This window comes from Palaemon carinicauda, chromosome 43 (assembly GCF_036898095.1).
Source record: "Palaemon carinicauda isolate YSFRI2023 chromosome 43, ASM3689809v2, whole genome shotgun sequence".
NCBI lineage: Eukaryota > Metazoa > Arthropoda > Malacostraca > Decapoda > Palaemonidae > Palaemon > Palaemon carinicauda.
The window spans coordinates 24,062,544-24,084,336 of NC_090767.1; the positions used below are offsets into that span (position 1 = coordinate 24,062,544).

Sequence of the window (21,793 nt, forward strand, 5' to 3'; positions counted from 1 at the left end):
CAACTCCTTTCCGAGCTCTCCTACTTATCGGGGCGTGCTACTATAACTCTTTCTCTCACTCAGACTGGAGCCAGTGGGCTCATAGGACGATATTCCACAGTCAATCACTCCTTTTCAGACATCCAATCACCACCCAAAACCTATCCCAATATCCTAAAATAAATGTTGCAGAATATCCCCCACCCAACTACCTATCCCAACATATCCCATCCAAACACCTACGGGCTGCAAGATTGCAAAAGCCCGTGTCTGGCCAAAAGGTCCAGGCAATCTTCAACAGAACAGAATCAAGGTTCCAGTGTATTCCCTCTTCTATCTCTTTCACGAACCTTAGCCTTCCTTCTGCTATAGCAGTCATCATTTATTACATAATAATAATAATAATAATAATAATAATAATAATAATAATAATAATAATAATAATGATAATAATAATAATAATAATAATAATAATAATAATAATATGTTCATTACTTCTCTTGTAGTTTACTACCTTTCCTCACTGAGCTATTTTCTCTCTGTTGGAGTCCTTGGGCTTATATCATCCTGCTTTTCCATCTAGGGTTGTAGCTTATCTAATAATAATAATAATAATAATAATAATAATAATAATAATAATAATAATAATAATAATAAAATACACATTGATGAAGCAATCTAGGTAGATATTAGATCAGTTGTTTACATTTTACTAAAGGTGGATTTCAAGACAGCGTTTAGTCTTAAGCGTACAAAAGAGTCATCATGCAGTTGATAAATTCTATATAATTATATAATCAAGAAGTATTTTAATATTATAATAATAAACTAAATTAATTAATAATGATTTAGAGATAAAATTTATAGTTCTAGCTAATTCTAAAAGCCTTATAATTATAATTTACTTTATTTGTATGCTGGTTACTTGTTCGACATCAGCTGACTGCGTTGTTGACATTTGTGACGTCACGGGGTTACCATAGAGAGTGTAGCCTGATTATGGCGGCCTGTGTTAAATCTGTTAATCAAACACGCAGGTGTATTTCCTGGGCCGTGGACACAGTTGCTTATACCGCCGATACGGGAATATTGCTGTTTGATCTTAAGGTAGGTTTAGAGAACGGGGTCTATCAAGTAATAATAGATATTCGTAGGCTGTCAGCTGTAGCCATTGCAAACTGGCTGGCGGCTTCGTAGCCCAGATCATTTGAATTTCCTTCTCATTTTGTGCTGATTTCCTGACCCTGTCTGCCCTTGTAAAGGATCCTTCAGGCTTTTTTATGAAATCAAAGGGATATTTCCTATCCCGTGTTTACAATGTGTATATTGGACAAGTGCTGATCACATGTCTGTTCAGTGAACAGTATTTCTGATCCCAAGAAATTGAACTTACAATGACCGGTTGTTTATAAATTGAATTATGCATGAAAATTGTATGATGCTCCTGTGTGATTTCTTCCATTATGGTATTTGTTGGGGGCCTATGTAGATCAGCGGCCAGGTCCTCCAGCGTGCATAGAAAATGGACATTTCTTCCCATTTTCTAGCAGTTCGTAAGACATGACCCCTGTACTACAAAAAAGCTGTGTCCGTTGATCCTCAAATCCATCACGTAATACCACCACCTAACCTAACTCAACCCTACTTAACTGGGGTGCCAATGACACTGTGCGATTCCCCCACCCCCCCCCCTTAGACTGCCATACTCTCAGCCTATCCTGTGTTTGATTCGTACCCGTTTCACTCATATTTTGTAAAGGAAAAATATTTTACAAGTAATAAGAAAGTTTACACTTCTTTTCCCAACGAATGACAATCTTCCCATGATAAATACTAACAGAAACAAATAAAGCTTGACTATACTTACATTGTTTCAAGTCACCCAAGTTGTAGTCTTTGGATAGCATCTTCTTGACAACGGACAACTTCATCGTTTTTTTTTCTCATTAATAAGACGACTTGCAAAGGCCAAGTTTTTGCACTCTTGTCTGAGTCATTTCATGGAAGCATACCCTAGTAGGCCTTGTAGCAGATACTATATATTAACCTAAGAGGATTTGGGTATTTGTTAGTTTTGTCATAGATTTTATTTCCATTTTGTATCTGTCTGTGTATTATTCTGTTTCAATGAATCCTGTATCAATGCATTATTAAAGCATACAGACATATTTCTAGTTGTATGGTTGATACAGTACTTCAGATCATTATGTTATACACACCAGAATTTTATTGGTAATTTTGTTTTAACTTTTTTTTTAGAATTTCAGGAATAAATGTTCCATACTGAACATGGACTTGAGAGATTGAGTTAGTAAAGTGACCCTGTTTATATATATTTCAGTCAGGTGTAGATCTAAGATCTGACTTTCCACTTCAGGACAGCAATGTTGTTGGAGCATCACCCACCCAAAGGACACAAGGGTGAGATTACCTCAGTGCGGTGGATTCAGCCGAGCCCTTCAACTGGACAGACATTGATCAGCACAGGATCTGATTCGCTGGCGGTAGTTTAGACCCTTAGTGATGAAGAAGTCAAAGGGCTCCGTACGCTGAAATGCATTACAACTTTAGGTAAGATTAGTGCCTCGTATTTCATTCAAATGTCTACACTTGAAAATCTTGTTTTTCATCGCACAGTAGAACCTTCTTGCCTGCATTTAATCATAAAGTACCAGACTTAATTTTGATTCATTGTCATAATATGTAAGAGCAATAAATGCTTCCAACTTAAGCATTATTTTATATGTTCTATATTCGGCTTTTACTTTGTCTAATTTTATTGATTTTTAAGACTGTGTTTTAGAAATACCAAAATTTAAATCACTTGAGCCATTTTATTTTGATATTTAGAAGAATGATACTTGAAAGTTTACCAAGGAGCCAAACATCCCTTTCAAATGAGATTTCTGTAGAAACTTAAATCTTGTTTCCATCTTTCTCATTTGGAAGTTTGACTATTGATTAAGTGCATCTGTGCTTGGTTTGATGGAGAGGAGGAGAAGAGGTCTTGATGTAAGGCAGTACCTTGAGGTAAAAAGAGTTGAACGTAATTCAGCCATAGTTAAAAGCCCCTCGAGGAAGGAGTGTCACTCGGTTCAAGCTGTGGGACGGCTATTGCAAGCATGATAAGAAAACTAATTACTCTGTTGTAGTAGTGTTGTCAAGAGGACACTGAAGGTCAAGAATCCTTCCTTGACTTTAGATGGTCATCGCATGTAGAATCCCTCAGAGTACAGGAGGTTGTTAGGGACGTATTGCCAGCTCCTTACAAGTGCGCTGAGGGTTACAGGTATGATCTGGACACCCATGCAAGGCAAGGAAATGAATTGCTTGACTTTGTCATGAGTGAAAAGAAGAAATGACAGGTAAGGCATAGAGAAATGAAGTGGAATCTGTCGAGTGTGGCTGTAGGAATCCCATGGCTAGTGAAATGAATTCATAAAAGCTTTAGAAACTAAAGTGATACATCTTTGAAGTATAAGTAATAACACCAAATAGATACTGTACCATTGCATCATAATTTACAAGGTCTGTACTCTACCAGTGTCTTTAAACATGAAACTTACCCGCTGGTTATATAAAAATGGCTTTAGTCCCTGACGTCCGGCAGAAATTCCAAAAACTCGCGGCAATCGCAGATAGAGTTGCCAGGTGTACACTAGCGCCCTTACGGGAGATAGGCCGAACCATTCCATACTTCACCAGATCTTCCATGCCGCGTTGCTGGCAACATCGTTTGGAATTCATTCGTGATTAACCTGGATTTTAGCAGTTATCTTGGTGATGTACTCCTAAATATGGGTTCTGGCATTCGCTTATTTTCTTTTTGTTTGGTATTTGATCGATATGTTATAGCTTAAAAGTTAGGATTAGAAGTTTTTTCAACCTACTTTAAACTAACGAAAGCATAATAGCGATAGGTAAAAACCCCGCCTTGTCTATGACGTCACAGTCATATGACGTAAGCTTGAGTATGACTTGCATTTTCTTTCTTTTTCTACAAAGAATGGTAAGTGAATACTATCTCACAACGTATTAAGTTATATAAGATGAAAGGATTATGTTATTTTAAGAAAATTTTTGTCCTTTTGGTATACTTTCTTTAGATGATCTTCAATCTGTTTTCAAAGCTTAAGTAGCGTTCAGTTTATTTATGCTACACAGTTCTCAGTCAATCGTTACAGTATTACAATTTTCTTTTTATCGTTATTTATGAAAAGTAAATTCTTCTTAAGACCAAAGTATTCAAGTTGTATTAGATAAAAGGAATATGTTATTTTACAATAATATTTGTCATTTTAGTATTTTTTTCTTTAGATAATCTTTTTGCAAAGATTAAAGAAAATTAGCGTTCAGTTAATTTTCATACGACGTAGTATTCATGACAATCGATATAGTCTCACGATTCTTTGTATCGTTGTTTACTTATTCGTTTTTGGGAATACTAAATTTTTTTCGTATAATATTCATACAGTAAATGTTCCTGTTGTTAAATGTGACTTATCATCTTTTGTTGGAAACCCTTAAGTAATAAGGGTTGTTTACATATATATACATATTCTTTATTTCTATATCTATTCATTTAATATTTTATATAAAATATTTTTAAATATTTAACTTAGCCGGTGGTTATATATGTAGCTAACGTCTCCGACGGTCGGCAGATTCAAAACTCACGAGCGATCACCTTGGTGGTTGCTGGGTGTACACTAGCGCCAACTGTCGGCAGGATACCGAATATATTCCCAAGGAATTCAGTTCTTCTCTGCCGGTTGGAATGACAACATTGGTTCCTGCTCGTGGTAAACCTAAAGTTTTCAACAATTGGTGAAGTACTTGTTCATGGTTTTTTGGCTTTCGCCGTGTTGGATAATCTTTGAAAAACTCTTGAATATCTTTTTTGATTTTCTGTTGCTGAACTTGGCTTGTTTTTTGGATCTCTCTTTGAAATTTTCAAAATGGCTGACCCTTCTCCTGTCTATCGTAAATTTCTAAAGACTGTAATAAACGCCTTCCTAAGGCTTCCATCGATCCCCACTCTATTTGTGTTAATTGTAGAGGCAAAGCTTGTCATTTAGGGGATTGATGCCAGGAGTGTATTAATTTATCTGAATTCGAGTGGTTGGAGTATGATAAATATACTCGAAAACTCGAGAGAGAGATAGGGTTAGAAGAAGCTCTTCTCGATCGCAAGAATTGTCCTCTTCCCATGCTCCTGAACCTTTTCCTCCCCCTGTAGTGGTAGTTTCAGAACCCTCTACTTGCACTAATGAACCTTTTCTTAAAGATATGTTGAAGGCTATTCATGCTTTGGGTGAAAAGGTCGAATCACTGGCCTTGGACTGATATCAGCTTATGTCCGACGTAAAAATTTTGAAAAGTGAAAGTGACAAAGTGAAAAGTGCTAAAAATGTGTTTAGTGTTAATGCGGAGGGTTCGTCTGTTCGTGCTTGCCGCTTACCCAGTCCGAGACCTCTTTCAAGCTCCCCAACCCCTGGGAGAAGGAATGTCACAAGACCAAAGGTAGCAATAAGCGTTAAACAACGAACAGACGTTCCCTCAAAGGTAACAGACGTTGCTCCTCAAGCACGTCCTTACCATAAGACAGGCGAGACTAAGTTCTCCTCGTCTTCCGATGACTTGTTTATTTAAAAAATCTTGGCGTCAGGTTTCGAGACCTTTAAAACGTAAGTTAGTTCCTTCAGAACAAAGTCAACATCCTGGCTGTAGTCATTGGGGCAGCCCGGACCGTATTCCTTCATCGGAGGAAAACTCCTATTAAGCGCTCTCTTTTATCGTCTAGTTGTTCCGTAACTGAAATACAAACCACGCTACTGTATTTACATGGGGTAATTACTTTGGCGTAGCTGAAATGACGAGCCATAAGAATTTTAACGAGGGTTTACTACCCCTCCGCTAGTTAGTGGGGGGTAGGGAGGGGTAGCTTGCTACCCCTTCCCCCTCACACACACAGTGCGTGCTCCATTTTACTTTTGGCTCGAATGGCGAGTGGATGTCTCCGCTCCCATCCTCGCTTGACGGCCATTAATGTTTTGTCTTTTAACTTACTATTTCTTATACTCAACGGGTCCCCAGGCTTCTACAATCGACTCCTCCCTGTGAGAAGGCGTCTGGAGGCTGGAGACCGGTCATTGACCTCTCGACGCTGAACGGGTTTGTCAAACAGTCTCCGTTCAGTATGGAGACGGCAGACACGGTCAGTCTTGCAGTGAGACCACAAGACTTCATGTGTACACTGGACCTGAAGGACGCGTACTTCCAAATCCCGGTCCACCCGTCTTCAAGGAAGTACTTTGGTTTTTGCCTGGAAGACAAGATATACCAGTTCAAGGTGCGGTGCTTCGGTCTCTCCACAGCACCTCAAGTGTTCACCAAGGGGCTCACTCTGATTTCATCATGGGCCCACAGGATCGGCATCCGTCTCCTCCGTTTCCTGGGCGACTGGCTGATCCTAGCAGACTCGAAGGCAACCCTTCTTCGCCATCGGGACAAGTTTCTCAGACTTTGCCAAGTTCTAAGGATCATGGTAGTCCTCGAGAAGTCCTCTCCGCGCCCTCTCAGAGTCTGGTATACCTAGGCATGGTCATAGACACCAATCTCCACAAAGCCTTCCCTTCAGACGACAGGATAGCAAGGCTGAGGAAGGTTGTGAGACAGTTCTTCTCACGAGAAGAACTTTCAACCCAAACGTGGTTACGTCTCCTCGACCATTTTTTCCTCCCTGGCCCGTCTGATTCCCTACAGTCGCCTCAGGATGAGTAGTGGCGACTCAGGTCGCGGTGGAGTCAGGGACATGACTCCCCGGACACCTTGATCCCTATGGGGCAACCGGAACAGACGGACCTCTAGTGGTGGGTAGCAGACGAGAATCTACGAAAGGGAGTGGACCTTCTCTCCCTCCCCCCGGACTTGATGCTGTTTTCGAACGCATCAAAGAAAGGGGGGCCCACGTTCTGAACCACAGGACCTCAGGCCTGTGGTCAGAACCAGGAAAGTACCTTCTCTAGACCTACTAGAGATGAAGGCCGTGTTCCTGGCACTTCAGTAGCTCCACCAAGCCTGGCCGACTACTCTGTGGTTGGGAGGAGCGACAACACCACAGTGATGGCTTATATGCTCAGACAGGCAGGTACTTTTTCAGAACAGCCATCCCATCTTGCAGTAGAGATACTGAGATGGCCCGAGTTCCTCTTGATCACCATAGCAGCTCGCTTCATTCCGGGCAAAGAAATGTGCTCGCCGACAGTCTGAGCAGTGCGACACAGATACAAGATACCGAGTGATCTTTGGATCCTCAAGTAGCCTACAAAGTCCTGACTCTGTGGGGTTCCCCAACTGTGGACCGGTTCGCTACAGCGCTGAACTACAAGCTCCCGCTGTACTGTTCCCCGGTCCCGGACCCCAAGGCCCTCTGGTAAGATGCCTTCCAACAACGGTGGGACAACATCGATGTGTACGCCTTTCCCCGTTCTGGCTGATGAGGAGAGTACTCTACAAGACCAGGGTATCGGGCAGTCTCTCAATGATCTCCATAGCTCCGCTAGGGCATCTCGCAGAATGGCTCACCAGACCTTCTGTAACTCCTTACAGAGCCTCTGAGGGAACTCCCTCCATGTCACGGGTTACTCACACAACCAAATGCCAACATCCTCCACAAAGCCGTAGCTTTGCTTCGATTTCACGCCGGAAGACCATCCAGCATCTCCTCAGAGAGAGGATTTTTGCAACAAGTTGCGAACAGGATGTCTGGACACCTGCGCAAGTCTTCAGCAGTAGTCTACCAGGAGAAGGGGCGAGTTTACTGTGGTCGGTGTCGTGGAAAGGGTATCCCTCCACACGATGCCACTTCCAGCAATAGTGGAGCTGCTCGTGTATTTGCGGGATGAAATGTGCCTTTCAGTTTCGGCAGTGAAAGGCTATCTCTCAGCCTTAAGTCTTGCCTTCAGGCTCAAAGGATAGACATTTCTTCCTTGCTGGAACTCTCTCTCCTCATACGAAGCCATGTTCTCTCCTGCCCTCAGTCGGAAGTGAGACCTCCTCCTTGGAACGTGGTTCGAGTCCTCAAGTCTCTAAAGAGACCTCCCTACGAACCACTACCTAAGGTTCCAGATCACCACCTTACCGGGTAGACAGTGTTCCTGCTAGCCTTAGCCTCGGCCAAGCGAGTCACATGGTCTCTCATATGACATCGCCCATTCAAGGGGATAGGGGGAGGTAACGTTCAGGTTCGTCCCTGAGTTTTGTTGCCAAGACTCAGAACCCGGGAGTGCCGGACCCGCGGTTCGACTCTTTCCAGGTTTCGAGTCTCCGTCCTGTAACAGATGACCCAGTCCATCTCCTACCTTGCCTTTAGGGAGTCTGAGGTTGTGTCTTAAGAGAAGAGCTGCAGTTCGTCCCCAGGTTCAAGCCTGGTTCGTGGACACTGGGAAAATGAAGAGAAGGGTCACCAGGAATACCATCTCAGCCTGGATTCGCAAGGTAATACACCTGTCCTTGAATCCTGACCCTTCTCCGTCACATTGCCCTAGAGCACATGATGTCAAGGGCGTAGCTACGTCCCTGCCCTTCATGAAGTATCATTCAGTGACACAGGTCCTGCAAGCGGGGGTGTGGAAGCGTCAGACCACCTTCACAGCCCACTACCTGCAAGACGTGACCCACAGGAGGCTCGATACGTTTTCTATCAGCCCTGTGGTGGCTGCACAACAGCTGGTCTAAACCTCAGGCTCCTTAATGGACAAGTAGCAGAAGGTTGAGGGCATTGTTACCCGGTGTTGGTCTGCGTGAATGAAAAGATCTGTCTGGCCCTTATTCTTTTCTTCATCCTCTCCTCCCTTGGAGAAAGCAGCATCCTGGGTTCTCTGCACAGCTGACCTCAAACTACTGCAGGTAGACCATGCTTCCTTGTGTTCCTAGTATTAAGTGTAATACTGTCATGTCCCCATACCCTGACGAGGTGGTATTGGGAGAGTCCTAGCCTAGATTTCCTTCTGAGGAACTCCAGGTCAACTTCCTAGGACGAGTCACTTTTCTCCTTCGCACACACCTTACGTAGGCCGCGGCAGTTTCACAACCGCTAGCGAGGAGCAGGGATTCCCTATTGTCCGAGTACTTAAACGCTCGAATATGGAATCCCCGGGCAAGCCAAAGCCAGCATGGCAGGGACTTACCACCCTTTCTAAGGGTTAAGTCACCTCATGTAAATAGCGTGGTTTGTATTTCAGTTACGGAACAAATGACAAATTCGTAGATAATTTGTATTTTTCCTAACTATGCAAACCTTAGCTATTTACACATATTTGCCTGCCAGCCCTGTCCCCCAAGATAAGTCCTGCCTCTAAGTAAAGTGGAGTACGCACTGTGTGTGAGGGGGGAGGGGTAGCAAGCTACCCCTCCCTACCCCCCGCTAACTAGCGGAGGGGTAGTAAACCCTCGTTAAAATTATTATGGCTCATCATTTCAGCTACGCCGAAGTAATTACCCCATGTAAATAGCTAAGGTTTGTATAGTTAGGAAAAATACAAATTATCTCTGAATGTGTCATCTTTTCCAACTAGGATTATACATTAGCTAGTAATATTAACGATGACGATAATAATCACTTGAGTTGAAATGACAGAAATGTGGTTACAGCAACCTTGAATAATCCAAGTCTGTTTGCATATTATTATTATTATTATTATTATTATTATTATTATTATTATTATTATTAGCCAAGGCACAACCCTAGTTGGAAAAGAAAGATGCTATAAGCCCAAGAGCTCCAACACGGAAAAATAGCCGAGTGAGGAAAGGAAATAATTAAACGATACAAGAAGTATTGAAAAATTTGAAATAAAATATTTGAAAAATATTAACATTAAAACAGATAATTAACATATAGACTATAAAAAGACTGATGTCAGCTTGTTCAACATAAAAACATTTGCTGCAAGTTTGAACTTTTGAAGTTCTACTGATTAATTATCAGAGTACTTGTCGATGTAATTTTGGCGAACTCGTTACTTAAATTGTATTTTACTTTCAGGTGACAGTAGAAAAGGTGAGGGAGATAGTGGCGAATTGCCCCAAACAGCGGTTCAAGCTAGAAGAGCGTGAGGCTGAGCTATACATCAGAGCTAACCAGGGCCATAGCCTTCAGGTATATACATTTTGAATCATTATTATTATTGCAGATATTGAAAAAAGAAACATTGCAACTTGTTACGGGAATACCACCAATTTGTTAGAAATATCATTGCCATGACTGTCTGCTTAAGGTGATGAATGCACTAGTTAATGGGAGAAGTACAAGAGGTAGGCCAAGGTTTGGGTGGATGGATGGAGTGAAGGCAGCTCTGGGTGATAGGAGGATAGATGTGAGAGAGGCAAGAGAGCGTAGTAGAAGTAGGAATGAATGGTGAGCTATTGTGGCACAGTTCCGGTAGGCCCTGCTGCTTCCTCCGGTTGCCTTGGTGTCCGCGGAGGTAGCAGCAGTAGGTGATTCAGTGTATGAAACTTTATCTGTGGTGGATAACGGGGGAGGGTTGAGTCCCTTATCAGGCTGGGAGGAGAGGAGAGAGGAAAGTCCCCTTTTATTCCTTTGTTTGATGCTGGCTACATCCCAAAATTGGGGGAAGTGCCTTAGTAAATAGATAGATCATTGGTGATGTGGCCACAGCATTATTGATTTAGTTGAGGGTCAGACTTGAGAACTAAGAATCTATTACTGTTATCTGAATTGTATACCTTAAGCGTCATTCCTGATTGCAGTAGCGTCAATGTCTACTGGCGTAAGGTTTGAGACACGTGTTCTGACACGCGCGTTGAACGTATCTGTTTCCTCGCTAGAGTTTACTTCACATATCTGACGTTCTGTCTGTTTCCTCTCTCTTTTCTGACCTTGATTTTTGTCAGAAGCAAAGATATTGGTACTGTATTGCAGGAAGGTCATTTGATGCTATATTCCTAGTTCTGTACTGAGTATTGGAAATTGTGCATATATATATTCTCTCTCTCTCCCTCTCTCTCTCTCTCTCTCTCTCTCTCTCTCTCTCTCTCTCTCTCTCTCTCTCTCTCTCTCTCTCTCTCTCTCTGTAGTAGTAGTAGTAGTAGTAGTACATTTTAACTTCATGATCTTTTTCCAGGTTGAGGACCTAGAGCTAGAGGAGATCACGTCGGACGACGGCACGCCGGTGATCCACGGGACGTACCGCAAGTACTGGGAGAGCATCTGAAAGGAAGGCCTCCGTCGCATGACCCGCAACCACGTGCACTTCACCTCCAAGATGCCAGAAGAGGTCGCCGGTGGCAGCGGAATCCGGAGCTCCTGCCAGATTGACATCTACGTGGACTTGGCCGAGGCTTTGCAGGGTTTGTTTACGTCCTGAACTTGTTCCTTCAAGCTATTGTTATCTAATAGTCAAATAAGTAGACAAGGTTAAGTGATGAGATGACTGTGGGATATTGTAGACTTTTGATTTTTGCTAAGGCATTTATAATAGGAAAAAAGGAAAAAGACCTAGTGATTTAAGAAGTACGTAAACTCTGGAAACAACAAAAAAAGAAAAAAAAAAAACATGAGAAATGGACCTGAATAAGAAAAAGATCTTTCAAAATACAGTGCACATACTATATAAAAAAGTACATATAACATAATTCAATTCAGAATAGCAATTTACATAACACAAGATCATTTACAAGGATGTCATTGTTCAGTGGCTACTTTTCACTTGGTAAGTGTAGAAGAGACTCTTCTAGGAGTAGGACACTCCAAAATCAAACCATTGTTCTCTAGCTTCTTTACCACTATTTTGGGTCAGAGTTCTCTTGCTTGAGGATACACTCATGCACACAATTCTATCAATTTCCTTATTTCCTTTCCTCAATGGGCTATTTTCCCTGTTGGAGCCTCTCTAGAGCTTATAGCATTTGCATTTCCAATTAGGGTTGTAGATTAGCTAATAATAATAAGGATTTTAATGTAGACATAGGCTATTTGCATAGTAGAAAGGGTGATTTGAATTTTAGAGAAAGCGAATTTAGGAGTAAATACAACTATCGAATAGTATTGTGATATGAATTTGAAGTTCATGCACAGTAAACACTTTGTCTGCAAGCTGTACACAATCCTGCGGCCTCTCAAATTTGGCCTCTTTTAATATTTTCTTTCTTCAAAGAAGTCCAGAAACATCGTTCGACAGGAGTCACGTAGGACGAGACGCTTGATAGAGACTGCATTGTACCGAGACCCAGCGCAGACTGATTACAGGTTGGTACGCAATACAGAGGCTTACTCCTTCGCTATTGGTGCTCAGCCTCATACCAAACCCAGTGCGTGCTCCGTCTGTCAGGAGTGAAGGGCACCACTGCAACTCACCCATTTCTTCCTGTGACCGATGGAGGTACACTGTGGTCTCTTTCACTGAAGAGGCATTTATTCCAAAAGGAGAGAAATACTGTAGACTTGGGTTGGGGGTCGATGGGTGGGACTAACCAGTAGTGGATCGCCTCTCTTTTACGAGGTACGAGAGACATTCCTTCACTTGATAGGGATCGGGATTACCATCCTGGGTCTTCTCTGTGCGATCTTCTTGCCACCAGCGACACTGTCACACGTTCCCACGTCGGGAGAAAAATTGGCTGTCGCCCATCCATCTCCGGCTTGGCTAGTCCACATGTTCGGTCGGCCATTGGGGGCCACAGGTAATTGGCTAGGACTGATCTCAAAGCTCTCACGAGCACCCAGGATTTCCCACCCCGCTTGTTGGCGAGGGTCTTTGCCATCAAGTGCAGGTGCACCAATGTAGGGATCACTTTCCTGCTCTGCAGAGGTTTAACGACAGTCTATGGGGATGCTTCTGAAGAGGAGGCTGATCGAACCACCTTCAACCTCCAGAACCCTCCTTTACTTGTCTAGGGTTTTCAAAACCCCAATGGCGACCGACTCCAGTCCAGTGACTTTGGAGGCGGAGAGTTCCGAGGCTCGGTGTTAATTTGTCACTCGTTGAGTGCAATGACCTTGGAGCGGTTACTGCGTCTCTTGTGAAAGTGATAGCGATAGTTATTGATCGGCCTTTTGTGGCTCTCAAGGACCAAGACCTCGCTTAAAGTTGCAGTGGTCAGAATTTAGACTGAGTGGATTCTCAGATCTCGGCATGACAATTCACTGCTGAGATTCTGTTTACCCGAGGGAGCAAGCCTGTCTCCTCTTTCCGTTGACCTTGCAGTTTTCCTGGTAGGGAGACTCAAGACTGAGGTCACAGTCTTCTCAACACTTGAGCTTGCTGCTGGTATAGAAACCTTCAATGGCTATCCTGCAGACAGCCTCCTGTATTGACCATTTTGGTTCGGTGCAATTACTACTTCGCCGCTTCTCGAGATGTTGTCGAAGTACAGCGAGTTGGGTCAGTTTGATGCGAATCAGTGTGCCAATTGGGCCAGAGGAGTCCCTAACCTTGAGGCACTCCTCGGGTCTAGAGGCTACTTCTTCCTTACCTCAGAGTGACATAAAGGCAAGCCGTGTCTCCTTTATCCACTGAGCAGTTACATTCACTGGACCAGACCATTCAGAGACAGTTACGATGAGATCCTTTGAAGAAAATCCTGCTGCCTCCAAAGCCCCATCAGGACCTCCAGCTGCCAACAGTGCTCCACCTTCTTTGTACCTAACCTGGCAGTTCAGCTGCTTGTCATGCCATGGGGGAAAAGTGGCAGCGATATGGAGCAATGCAGTGGAAGTCCTTCAGTACAGATATCTCCTGTTCCTTGTAGTACATTGTCCTCCCCTCACTCCACTCCGATGGTATTCCGTAACCATCCTCCAAAATTGCTGGAGCCCTGTCCTCGGCAGCAAGGGTGCAAGCCATGGAGGAGAAGAATGCTCAATAAGTCTTTCGGGACGCTTTTACAGGTTTTTAGTCGACCCTTCCCAGTGGAGAAGTCTACTGGGTTTGAAGACCAGTCATCGGCCTCTCTGCTGCTGAACGAATTTGTTTTGAAACTGCGTTTATATCATGGTCATGTCCCGGGTAGTATGTCATCAGAGAGGAAGGACTCTTGCTTTCAGTTGATCTGAAGCACGTGTATTCTTGAACACCTGTTCATCAAGCCAAAAAGGGAGTACCTCCGAAGTTTATTCTGCTGTGAGATAGTAGTATTGTGTCACAGCACCAGTGTTCAAACTAAAGCAACTAAAGTTCCTCCTCCTGGGATTTTGGTGTCTTTGTTGACCTTTTCGTATCCAACCAAAGGTATTACAGTGGTACCTCTACATACGAATTTAATTCGTTCCACAACCAACTTCGGATGTAGAAAATGTTCGGATGTAGAAACGAATTTTCCCATAAGAATACATGGTAATTCATTTAATTCGTTCCTCAGCCTAAAAACCCATAATAAATCCTTAATATATGGCTACACATAATTACACATAACAATAACATAACTGCATAATATGAAAGAAGCATGTGAAAAAGATAATTATAAAGAAATAATAAATAAAAAATGTGTTTTATTGCCACTTTACCTTAGAGACAGGCCAACGCAGGTGTAGGATTTGCTACGCCAGAAGACGACGGACGATCGGCGAGAAGGTAAACATGGTGTTAACATGTTCTTTAAATAAATACTCCTCTCTCTCTCTCTCTCTCTCTCTCTCTCTCTCTCTCTCTCTCTCTCTCTCTCTCTCTCTCTCTGTTCTTCTTCACTGTTAGTGTTAGAGACGTCTATTAATTTTTTCTGAGAGAGAGAGAGAGAGAGAGAGAGAGAGAGAGAGAGAGAGATTAAACAAAAATGAGAGATTAAACAAAAATGTGTGTACATATGATTTTTAACAGCGTTAACGAGTTGAAAGACAGTTAAATGTAACTAAAAAAAAAAACAATATCAGCGAATCTGAATTCCTTTATTAACTAAAACAAATATTGATACAAACACACTCGTGTGCCTATGCGGAAACACACACACACACGAGGAGACACGATCGGCGAGGAGGTAGAGATGGTGACTGCGATAACATACCGTAACTTACACTACGGAAATTTTAATCTAACTTGGCTTATTTATTTTTTTTTATTTTTATATTTCATATTTTTTAATATTTTTTTTTCTTCTGATTTTTTATTTTCATCACTTTCAGTGACGAGTTACGGTATGTTATCGCAGTTACCATCTCTACCTCCTCCCCGACTGTCTCTCTTACTGCGTAGCAAATTTTGCACCTGTGTTTGTGCATACGCACACACAAGTGTGTTTGTATCAATATTTGTTTTAGTTGATAAAGGAATTCAGATTAGCTGTTATTACTTTCTTAGTTACATTAATTGTTTTTCAACTCGTTGACGCTGTTAAAAATCATATGTACTCTAAACACATTTTTGTTTAATCTCTCTCTCTCTCTCTCGGAAAAAAAAAATAATAGACGTATCTAACACTATAACAGCGAAGAAGAACGAGAGAGAGAGAGAGAGAGAGAGAGAGAGAGAGAGAGAGAGCGAGAGAGAGAGAGAGAGATTTTATTCAAGAACATGTTAATGCTATGTTTAGAGAGAAACAGAAAAAGAGAGAAGTCTTATTTAAAAGAGCTTGTTAATGCTATCATGGTTTTTTTGCTTCACTTTTTTTCTTTCTTTCTGTTCATCACGCTGGCCCTTCTCACAAATGATCGTTGCCAACAATCTCTTTGTCTTTTATCCCTATCAACAAAAGGCGTTTTATCTCTTCCAGGGTATTGCTAAGATGTCTTGTAATAATGGTGATCCCCTTCGATGGTTATTTGCTTTAATGGCTGCCTTCAGCTTGATGATCCTCGAGATCATAGGCCTATTCCGCCCATATTGTTTAGCCATACAGTATCACTCACATGCACACTGCTCTCATGTTTTTCTATAATTTCTTGCTTCAATTCTAATGAAAGAATTGCCTTCTTCCTGTACTGAAACTTAGCTTCTTAGGCACCATGATTATAGGTAAAATCAAAAAGGAAATGTGAGAAAAGGAAGAAAATAAGCACTGTTAATAAAAGAACAAACAGAGGACAACCACATGATACACATAAGAACAGAGAACTGAGCACTCGATGCTCAATAGCGTAATGTTTACTTCGTGTGTCGAAATAAAATTCGGGAGTAGAGTAAAAAATTTGCTCGAATTTTACTTCGGATGTTGGAAAATTTGGATGTAGATACGTTCGTGTGTAGAGGTTCCACTGTATCTCCATGGAGGTATAATATGATGCCCCGAAAATGGGAGACGACTCTTTGTCGTCTCCGTATTGGTCACACTCGGTTGACACACGAGTTTCTGCTGAAGGGCCAACACCAACCGTATTGTGACGACTGTTTAGTACCTCTAATAGTGTGGCATTTGTTGACCAAATGCCCCAATTATAACAACTTAAGGAATAGATATTTATTTGAGGCCCGAGGTGAGGGTGGCAGGTTCATCCTTGCCAAGATTCTTGGAAATGATGTGTCCTACCATGCAAGTGGCATTTTTAGATTTATTTCAGAAGCAGGTCTTCTGAAAACTATTTAACTTTTATGACATTCAACTTTTATGATTTTAATTGAATTCTCTTTTATTTTTATTTTATTTTATTTTTTTTATTTTTGTATACAAATCAAATGTTACCGGCGTCAATGACCTTTGATGTCAGGATGCCTGAAAACTTTAAATCAATCAATCAGTCCCACCCTCCTCCCCTCTAGAGACCAAGGGGCAGGAAAATCTGAGGAAGTGGGAGTAGTTCTACCTGTAGTCCACCAGGGTGCTAGTGTACACCTGACATACCTGCGTTAGCCGCGAGTTTTTTTAAATAGTTCTGCCGAGGCGTCAGGAAGGCTAGCCATTCTTATATAACCAGCGGGTATGTTAAAAAATTTATCTTATTATGAAAATATCATATTACGTCTCGTCATGGTATTGTTTTGACGGAAGTTGTGAGTGAATGTAGTAGAAATGGCTCTTCTTCTTTCTTCTGCCTCTCTTTGGTCAGCATTTGAAGCGTTGTAAGCTGGTCGGACAAGATGCTGGTGAGTTGCACTTCAGATTTCTGTGTAACGAAAGAGGTGTATCTCCCCATTCTTCATGTGAGTTTTGAGATGGTGAATCTTATACCAACCCATTACCCATTTTCCTGGTATTGGACTCTTGATGACGTGTCTTTTGGTTAAGGGTCTCTTTGATTTGGTGCATTACAGAAATATGTACGTCCCAGGACCTATCAGTTTGTCATCCCTACGAAAAACGGGTAGGAGGTGATCGTGTGTCTGCTTTGCTTCTCCACATAACCAGCCATGAACACATTCAGAGAAGATACAGAATCCTCCAGTGGGTTCTGAGGGACCCTCTGACCCTCCAAGCAGGCAGTGAGTCTCCCTAAGCAAAGGACGAGGGTTTGTATGTTGCGGGGAACAAACTGTCCCTCTGAGTCCTTGGTTGAAGTAGCAAGATTGAATAGAGAAGCGACTGTGGAAGGGGATGGGCTTTGCACCGCTCATTATCCATTTCAACTAGCGAATCCAGTTCGCACTGAAGTAATCTCCCGAATTAAAGGACTCAGGTTTTTATGAGTAGGAAAAATACAAATTACTTTTTAAGATTTGTTATATTTTATCATTGGTCTATTATGAATTTTGTTTATATGTATTTTTGAGACTACCTTTTGGTTTATGGGGAAAGTATTTCACTATCTCCTTCTGTGTCTTTTGTTTTTGGTATTATTTTCAATTATGATTCTAATAAGCATTGTGTGATATTGATTGACATTTGAGCAGAAGATTGGGTTTTCAGCCATAATGATTACTGATCTCTAATAGAAACTACGTATCATTCAGACTGATTTTTTCCAGCCCATCCTGTCTCTACCTGTTTCCATACAAGATGGTACATTGGTCGTTGTCACGTCCGTCACGGATGGCTGCTGCTGCGTATGCAAGAACGGGTAGCGTCCCGGAAGGCGTCAATGACAGGTCTGGTTTGCATCAATCAAGATCAGCTGGCTAATGTCTCTGGACAGTCCTTTTCCTCTGGGCCATTTTAGAAGAAGTCTGTAGAGAGAGGACTGTTGTTCCAAGAGATGTCAGTGATGGGGTTTACTCCCTTATCATCTAAATCATCTCTAAGGTGAGTCGCGTGTCCTTGGATTCTCTTGCGCTTCTAATGTTTATATTTTAATGAAAGGTTGGACAGATAGGAAAGTTTGAACTGATTTCCTGCATCAAATCTGTAATTGTTCCCACAAATACAAACCTTCGTTCTTTACACAGGAGAAGATTCAGCACCAGTTGGTGTAAATGGCCCTAAAAACTTTATGTGAGGTTTGGACAACTTCCCGGTAGTTACCTGGGTAGCTGGAAATTGTTGGGCCAGGGGTGAATATGGCCCACCTTTTCACTCACTATTATTATTGTTATTATTTTTATGTACCATGATCATTGCTTACACTTTTAATGGTCGTTTTAAGGTAAAACATATTATTATTGTTATTATTATTATTATTACTTGCTAAGTTACAACCCTATTTGGAAAAGCAGGATGCTATAAGCCCAGGGGCTCCAACGGGGAAAATAGCCCAGTGAGGAAAGTAAACAAGAAAAAGCAAAATATCTTAAGAACAGTAACAACATAAAAATACATATCTCCTATATAATCTGTAAAAACTTGAAAAAACAAGGGGAAGAGAAATAAGATAGAATAGTGTGCACGAGTGCACCCTCAAGCAAGAGAACTCTAACCCAAGACAGTGGAAAGCCATGGTACAGAGGCTATGGCACTATCCAAGACTAGAAACTGAATGGTTTGATTTTGGAGTGTCCTTCTTCTAGAAGAGCTGCTTACTATGGCTAAAGAGCGTCTTCTACCATTACCAAGAGGAAAGTGACTTCTGAACAATGACAGTACAGTAACCTCTTGGGTGAAGAAGATTTGTTGGGTAGTCTCAGTGCTGTCAGGTGTACGAAGACAGAGGAGAGTATGTAAAGAATAGGCCATGCCATTTGGTGTATGTGTAGGCAAAAGGAAAATGAACCGTAACCAGATAGAATGATCAAATGTAGAACTATCCGACCAGTCAAAGGACCCCCTAACTCTCTAGTAGTAGTATCTCTATGGGTGGCTGGTGCCCTCGCCAAATCTACTACCTTACTACCAAGACCACTTTTGATTTGGCCTTGGTAGAGAGCAGACATGTCCTGCTGCCCTCATCCATTCACTTGCTTAAGGCTATTTCAACTTTAGCTCTGCTTTGTCCTTTCAGTTGTGTGTTGCTGAAAGTTTGCCAAAGAATAACAAACGTGGGTTTTCTCCAGCACATAATGTTTATGTCGACTCACCCGCTTTGCCCTTCGTGCAGGGAGGCTTCTCTTGCGAAGAGTACCAGGTGTGACCATCCTCACAGTAGGAGCAGTACAACAGGAGGAAGAAGAACTTTGAGAAAGAATTCTATACCCTCGAGGTCATCAAAGAAGCCCTGACGTTCTTCTCCTCCTCCTGGTACTCTCTCCCCTTTATCTGCTGGATCCTCCTCCTCTGAGTACGATCGGGTAAGAGCGATGATTGTTTGAACCCTGGACAACGTTTGGATAAGGGAGACACGTTGCTTCCACTAGCGAACTAGTGGTGCCTTCCCTCCCAGAGGCACCTGGAAATGTTGAGACAAGAGGAACATCTGCTCCTTTCCCCTCTTGAGTTGATAGAAGAGAGTCTGTTCTGCTCGGTCTCTGGCTCCAATTCTTTATCTCCTTCACAGTTTCGTAGGTTGGTACTCGGTTATCCTCACCCTTCCTAGTGAACTGACTCTTTGGGGGGCTCTCTTCAGAGCATGCAGGTAATCGTTAACACGGTTCTCTTGTAGCCTAGTAGTCACTTCATCTTGTCACTGAGACTCCGTGAGTCTCCAGAAGTTTCGCTCACATGCAGCCCTCTGAGCATACACCCCAGGCGACTGCTCTTGCGGGGTCCTTCCCAGCTTGGTTCGAAAGAGCTGTTTGCCACCTTTCAGCTCTTCCAGCACATTCAACTCTGCCTTGCTCGTGTGCTGCCTTTTGAGGCAAATCATGAGGCACAATCCTTTGGACCTAAAACATAAGAACCACAAGGGAGTCATACAACTCTTACGAGTGTGTACACACTTCTACCAGCAAAATCTTTTTTGACACATTCTCCCAACGCGCCTCGTTCTTGTTCAGCAAACCCTACTTCGCCAGAGGACGCATGTTGCACCAACAGGGATACAGGAGATTCTAAAAGCAGCCATGTCCACTCGAGCCTTTCCAGTATTGATTTTTTTCATTCTGATGAACCTTTCCCCATACCTATGGCTGTTACTGTGTCCCCCGGGGAACCTTTGTGCTCCTTTAAACCCCAGGCATAAGAGCACAACTGCCATTGCTCATGCTTCCCTTGGCCTTTCAGCCTCGGTTCCTTTAGTTCGAGCCTCTGCAGCGCCAGCTCCCACTCGCATGTTAGAACAGTGCCTCTGGATTCTGACCCCATGTTGGGAGTCTTTCCAATTCAGCTCCACCAGAGGCATATGAAGCCTAGGCAGGTCCCTAACGAAGGGTCTTCTGACTCAAACCCTCTCCTCTCCGTGGGCCTCCCTTTCGGCAGCTGAGCTCCTTAACATAGAGAGAGGCGCGAAGAACATATACAGTATATATGCATTTATCCACTTTTTTTGTTAATGGCGTGGATGTTTCTACATCCGTTATCGCCGCTGGTGTGGATGTTTCTACATCTGTTATTGCTGCCAGCTTCGATGAATGGGAAGAGGTATCACGGTTGGGAGGTATTTGCGTTCAGAGTTATATGTGAGAGTATTGTATGATCTCGGCCATCCCTTTTTGGCGGAACTATTCTTTGGTGTCTATATCTGTTTTGGTGCTATCCTTTGGGTAGGGTATGGGGTGGACCATCTGGGAAGTATACTCTCATTGTGCCGATAGTGGAGAATGCAAGTTTCCTATCTGACGTATGATGCCTCAATATTCTTGAACAGGCAAACCTAACCAATCAACAAACCTATCTTGACCCACAATCCCCTGGATATGCTGACTCTCCTCTGGCACTGTTGATGACCTCTGCTAATTTAATTAAAGAAAAATCTGTTGACGACCTTGGAACTAAAAAATACCACTCTACTGACGTTAAAAAGTCTAGTAATTTGGGTAACACAAGGAAACTGAGAATCCTTCATGTGGCCCAGATTCTATTAGAGACAAATTATGATGATATATATAGAGCATTTGAGTGCTATGGATTGATAAAGGAAATAAGGATGAGGCACGGAGATGAAAAATGGGACTCATGGATATCTTTTGATAGTCATGACGAAGCGTTTGATGCTGTTTGTAATATTAGTACAGTAATATTAGAATTAACATCTTGAACATCTTTGGAGCACTTTGTGATAAGTCCCAAACCCACTGATGGGTTTGAAGAAGAAGTAAATGTACCTAATGTCCTCACAAAGAAAGCCAAAACCACCAATGTGGCTTGTAGCTGAACCTAAAGGGGTAATAGGGAAATATTTAAAGATATGTAAATTGATTCAGGAAAAAATGTAGGAACCATTGCACCTGATGATATATCTAGTTTTGGGAAGAATAGTTATATCATCCATGCCAAATCCTCGACGCAGTCTGCAATACTATCTAATTTACAGACAAGCACTGATGAAATTACATTACAAATCAAACCTCTTCTAAATTTTAGTTATGGAAGGGGAGTAGTGTTCATTTAAGACCTGTACAAATTGACAGAGGAAGAGATACTTTCCATGTGTCCACTAAATGTATGGAAAGTGCATAAGGTT

General features: G+C 42.3%; 1 long non-coding RNA gene across 1 annotated transcript; it reads left to right on the forward strand.

The window, feature by feature from the left end:
- Nucleotides 1-948: 948 nt before the first annotated feature.
- LOC137633619 (uncharacterized) lies at nt 949-18,099 on the forward strand. The gene is made up of 5 exons (XR_011042308.1): nt 949-1,086; nt 2,357-2,550; nt 10,028-10,141; nt 11,127-11,352; nt 17,832-18,099. It is a non-coding gene; the product is annotated as an uncharacterized lncRNA (long non-coding RNA).
- Nucleotides 18,100-21,793: the final 3,694 nt, after the last annotated feature.